We start from the raw sequence: 6,829 nt of genomic DNA, 5'->3' as shown, positions 1-6,829 counted from the left end.
GGCTACCTGCCTCTCTAACCACTAGGCTACCTGCTCTAACCACTAGGCTACTTGCCGCTCTAACCACTAGGCTACCTGACTCTCTAACCACTAGGCTACCTGCCTCTCTAACCACTAGGCTACCTGCCTCTCTAACCACTAGGCTACCTGCCACTCTAACCACTAGGCTACCTGCCTCTCTAACCACTAGGCTACCTGCCTCTCTAACCACTAGGCTACCTGCCTCTCTAACCACTAGGCTACCTGCCACTCTAACCACTAGGCTACCTGCCACTCTAACCACTAGCCTACCTGCTCTAACCACTAGGCTACCTGCCTCTCTAACCACTAGGCTACCTGCTCTAACCACTAGGCTACCTGCCGCTCTAACCACTAGGCTACCTGACTCTCTAACCACTAGGCTACCTGCCTCTCTAACCACTAGGCTACCTGCCTCTCTAACCACTAGGCTACCTGCCACTCTAACCACTAGGCTACCTGCCTCTCTAACCACTAGGCTACCTGCCTCTCTAACCACTAGGCTACCTGCCTCTCTAATAACTAGGTTTACCTGCCTCTCTAACCACTAGGCTACCTGCCTCTCTAACCACTAGGCTACCTGCCACTCTAACCACTAGGCTAGCTGCCACTCTAAACACTAGGCTACCTGCCTCTCTAACCACTAGGCTACCTGCTTCTCTAACCACTCGGCTACCTGCTCTAACCACTAGGCTACCTGCCTCTCTAACCACTAGGTTACCTGCTCTAACCACGAGGCTACCTGCCTCTCTAACCACTAGGCTACCTGCTCTAACCACTAGGCTACCTGCTGCTCCAACCACTAGGCTACATGCCTCTAACCACTAGTCTCCTGCTCTAACCACTAGGCTACCTGCCTCTCTAACAGCTAGGGTACCTGCCTCTAACCACTAGGCTACCTGCCTCTAACCACTGGGCTACCTGCCTCTAACCACTAGGCCTAATCTGTGTAACCACTAGGCTACCTGCCTCTAACCACTGGGCTACCTGCGTCTAAGCACTGGGCTACCTGCCTCTAACCACTAGGCTACCTGCCTCTAACCCCTAGGCCTAATCTATGTCCGGGTACAGACAGGTAGACACACAGACAGGTAGACACACAGACAGGTAGAGACACAGGCAGGTAGACACACAGACAAGTAGACACACATACAGGTAGACACACAGACAGGTAGAGACACAAACTGGGAGACACACAGACAGGTAGAGACACAGACACACAGACTAGGCTACCTGCCACTCTAACCACTAGGCTACCTGCCTCTCTAACCACTAGGCTACCTGCCTCTCTAACCACTAGGCTACCTGCCTCTAACTACTAGGCTACCTGCCTCTCTAACCACTAGGCTACCTGCCTCTCTAACCACTAGGCTACCTGCCACTCTAACCACTAGGCTACCTGCTCTAACCACTAGGCTAGCTGCCACTCTAACCACTAGGCTACCTGCTCTAACCACTAGGCTACCTGCCTCTCTAATAACTAGGCTACCTGCCTCTCTAACCACTAGGCTACCTGCCTCTCTAACCACTAGGCTACCTGCTCTAACCACTAGGCTACCTGCTCTAACCACTAGGCTACCTGCCTCTCTAACCACTAGGCTACCTGCTCTAACCACTAGGCTACCTGCCCCTCTAACCACTAGGCTACCTGCCTCTCTAACCACTAGGCTACCTGCTCTAACCACTAGGCTACCTGCTGCTCCAACCACTAGGCTACCTGCCTCTAACCACTGGGCTACTTGCCTCTAACCACTAGGCTACCTGCCTCAAACCACTGGGCTACCTGTCTCTAACCACTAGGCCTAATCTGTGTAACCACTGGGCTACCTGCCTCTAACCACTAGGCCTAATCTGTGTAACCACTAGGCTACCTGCCTCTAACCACTAGGCTACCTGCCTCTAACCACTGGGCTACCTGCCTCTAACCACTAGGCTGCCTGACTTTAACCCCTAGGCCTAATCTGTGTCCGGGTACAGACAGGTAGACACACAGACAGGTAGACACACAGACAGGTAGACACACAAACAGGTAGACACACAGACAGGTAGAGACACAAACTGGGAGACACACAGACAGGTAGAGACACAGACAGGGAAAGACAGAGACACACAGACTAGGCTACCTGCCACTCTAACCACTAGGCTACCTGCCTCTCTAATAACTAGGCTGCCTGCCTCTCTAACCACTAGGCTACCTGCCTCTAACTACTAGGCTACCTGCCGCTCTAACCACTAGGCTACCTGCCTCTAACCACTAGGCTACCTGCCTCTCTAACCGCTAGGCTACCTGCCTCTCTAACCACTAGGCTACCTGCCACTCTAACCACTAGGCTACCTGCCACTCTAACCACTAGGCTACCTGCTCTAACCACTAGGCTACCTGCCTCTCTAACCACTAGGCTACCTGCCGCTCTAACCACTAGGCTACCTGCCGCTCTAACCATTAGGCTACACGCCTCTCTAACCACTAGGCTACCTGCCTCTCTAACCACTAGGCTACCTGCCTCTCTAACCACTAGGCTACCTGCCACTCTAACCACTAGGCTACCTGCCTCTCTAACCACTAGGCTACCTGACTCTCTAACCACTAGGCTACCTGCCTCTCTAACCACTAGGCTACCTGCCTCTCTAACCACTAGGCTCCACAGCTGTTCTGCTTATCTGGCAACCCGCGTGATAACAATCGAATGGAACAGTCCTATATTTTTGCATATCTGGCAACCCGTGCAGACTCAAGCAAACGCCCAGGAGAGTATTTGAAGGATTTTGAATAGTGTTTGAAACCAGGCCTGGGATGAAGAGACAGTATGCAGAACACGACCTAATTGTGGAGGCTTGGTTGGTGCTGTGAGTTCATGCCGCATCGGCGTCACAGTAGTGTAGCAGAATGTCATTATTTACCCCCAGTAGAGGTCGCCTCTCTCCCTACAGGCAACAGCACCAACCAAGCCTCCACAATTACATACAGTATTGCAGTCGTTTTTCCCTCCTTTTAAAATCTACAGTAGTTTAAATAAATACAGTCTTTACTGCGTCAAAACTCAAATGGGACAGTTTCCCGGGCAGACACAGATTCATCTTAAACCCAGTCCTAGACTAAAATCATGCTCAATGGAAATCATCTCAAATAATCTGAAAATAATCTGTGTCCGGGACTAGACTTCATCTCGTTATTTGTGTCAAATGATATACTGTATTCTCAATGAATTTACCTGTAAATAACGGCAAAATAGATAAATGAAAAACGTGACATTTCTAAAACATGGTTCATAGCTGTGGATCTGTGGTACACCTGTTCCTTTCTGAAGAGAGCGTCCCAAATGCACCCTATTCCCTATGAAGCACACTACTTTAGACCAGGGCTTTTAGGGCTCTGTATAAAGCATTAGAGTAGGGTGTCATTCGGGACACAGTGCCGTTGTTGAAACAGGCTGTATTCTTTCTACTGAGGCAGTAAAATGTTGCTGGTCCAATGACAGCGGGTGTTCTAATGATGCGGTCCAATGACAGCGGGTGTTCTAATGATGCAGTCCAATGACAGCGGGTGTTCTAATGATGCAGTCCAATGACAGCGGGTGTTCTAATGATGCGGTCCAATGACAGCGGGTGTTCTAATGATGCGGTCCAATGACAGCGGGTGTTCTAATGATGCGGTCCAATGACAGCGGGTGTTCTAATGATACAGTCCAATGACAGCGGGTGTTCTAATGATGCAGTCCAATGACAGTGGGTGTTCTAATGATGCGGTCCAATGACAGCGGGTGTTCTAATGATGCAGTCCAATGACAGTGGGTGTTCTAATGATGCAGTCCAATGACAGCGGGTGTTCTAATGATGCGGTCAAATGACAGCGGGTGTTCTAATGATGCAGTCCAATGACAGCGGGTGTTCTAATGATGCAGTCCAATGAAAGCGGGTGTTCTAATGATGCGGTCCAATGACAGCGGGTGTTCTAATGATGCAGTCCAATGAAAGCGGGTGTTCTAATGATGCGGTCCAATATACTGCTGTTGACCAGGAGAGTGTCACAATAACCAATCACAGTAACAAATCACATTAACCAATCACAGTAACCAATCACAGTAACCTAACACAGTAACCAATCACAGTAACCAGACACAGTAACCAATCACAGTAACCAGTCACAGTAACCAATCACAGTAAACCACAGTAACCAGACACTGTAACCAATCACAGTAACCAGACACAGTAACCAATCACAGTAACCAATCACAGTAACCAATCACAGTAAATCACAGTAACCAATCACAGTAACCAATCACAGTAACCAGACACAGTAACCAATCACAGTAACCAGTCACAGTAACCAATCACAGTAACCAGACACAGTAACCAGACACAGTAACCAATCACAGTAACCAATCACAGTAACCAGACACAGTAACCAATCACAGTAACCAGACACAGTAACCAATCACAGTAAATCACAGTAACCAATCACAGTAACCAATCACAGTAAATCACAGTAACCAATCACAGTAACCAGACACAGTAACCATTCACAGTAACCAGACACAGTAACCAGACACAGTAACCAATCACAGTAACCAGTCACAGTAACCAATCACAATAACCAATCACAGTAAATCACAGTATCCAATCACAGTAAATCACAGTAACCAATCACAGTAACCAATCACGGTAACCAGACACAGTAACCAATCACAGTAACCAGACACAGTAACCAGACACAGTAACCAATCACAGTAACCAATCACAGTAACCAGACACAGTAAAGAGACACAGTAACCAATCACAGTAACCAATCACAGTAAATCACAGTAACAAATCACAGTAACCAATCACAGTAACCAATCACAGTAAATCACAGTAACCAATCACAGTAACCAATCACAGTAACCAGACACAGTAACCAATCACAGTAACCAGACACAGTAACCAATCACAGTAACCAGACACAGTAACCAATCACAGTAAATCACAGTAACCAATCACAGAAACCAATCACAGTAACCAGACACAGTAACCAATCACAGTAACCAGACACAGTAACCAGTCACAGTAACCAATCACAGTAACCAGACACAGTAACCAGACACAGTAACCAATCACAGTAACCAATCACAGTAACCAGACACAGTAACCAATCACAGTAACCAGACGCAGTAACCAATCACAGTAACCAGACACAGTAACCAATCACAGTAACCAGACACAGTAACCAGACACAGTAACCAATCACAGTAACCAGACACAGTAACCAGACACAGTAACCAATCACAGTAACCAATCACAGTAACCAGACACAATAACCAATCACAGTAACCAGACACAGTAACCAATCACAGTAACCAATCACAGTAAGCAGACACAGTAACCAGTCACAGTAACCAGACACAGTAACCAGTCACAGTAACCAATCACAAAAACCAGACAAAGTAACCGATCACAGTAACCAATCACAGTAACCAATCACAGTAAATCACAGTAACCAATCACAGTAACCAATCACAGTAACCAGACACAGTAACCAATCACAGTAACCAGACACAGTAACCAGACACAGTAACCAATCACAGTAACCAGTCACAGTAACCAATCACAGTAACCAGACACAGTAACCAGACACAGTAACCAATCACAGTAACCAATCACAGTAACCAGACACAGTAACCAATCACAGTAAATCACAGTAACCAATCACAGTAACCAATCACAGTAAATCACAGAAACCAATCATAGTAACCAGACACAGTAACCAGTGATTGACAAAGTAACCAGACACAGTAACCAATCACAGTAACCAGACACAGTAAGCAGACACAGTAACCAGTCTCAATAACCAGACACAGTAACCAGTCACAGTAACCAATCACAGAAACCAGACAAAGTAACCTATCACAGTAACCAATCACAGTAACCAATCACAGTAACCAATCACAGTAAATCACAGTAACCAATCACAGTAACCAGACACAGTAACTAATCACAGTAACCAGACACAGTAACCAGTGATTGACAAAGTAACCAGACACAGTAACCAATCACAGTAACCAGACACAGTAACCAATCACAGTAAGCAGACACAGTAACCAGTCTCAATAACCAGACACAGTAACCAGTCACAGTAACCAATGACAGAAACCAGACAAAGTAACCTATCACAGTAACCAATCACAGTAACCAATCACAGTAACCAATCACAGTAAATCACAGTAACCAATCACAGTAACCAGACACAGTAACTAATCACAGTAACCAGACACAGTAACCAATCACAGTAACCAGACACAGTAACCAGACACAGTAACCAGTCACAGTAACCAATCACAGTAACCAGACACAGTAACCAGACAAAGTAACCAATCACAGTAACCAGACACAGTAACCAATCACAGTAAATCACAGTAACCAATTACAGTAACCAAACACAGTAAATCACAGTAACCAATCACAGTAACCAGACACAGTAACCAGTCACAGTAACCAGACACAGTAACCAATCACAGTAACCAGTCACAGTAACCAATCACAGTAACCAATCACAGTAACCAATCACAGTAACCAATCACAGTAAACCACAGTAACCAGTCACAGTAACCAATCACAGTAACCAGACACAGTAACCAGACACAGTAACCAATCACAGTAACCAGACACAGTAACCAATCACAGTAACCAGACACAGTAACCAATCACAGTAACCAGACACAGTAACCAATCACAGTAACCAGACACAGTAACCAATCACAGTAACCAGACACAGTAACCAGACACAGTAACCAATCACAGTAACCAGTCACAGTAACCAATCACAGTAACCAGACAC

The sequence above is a fragment of the Oncorhynchus clarkii genome, chromosome 2 (assembly GCF_045791955.1).
Source record: "Oncorhynchus clarkii lewisi isolate Uvic-CL-2024 chromosome 2, UVic_Ocla_1.0, whole genome shotgun sequence".
NCBI lineage: Eukaryota > Metazoa > Chordata > Actinopteri > Salmoniformes > Salmonidae > Oncorhynchus > Oncorhynchus clarkii.
The sequence above is the reverse complement of the archived record's forward strand: the minus strand, read 5'-3'. Positions refer to the sequence as shown.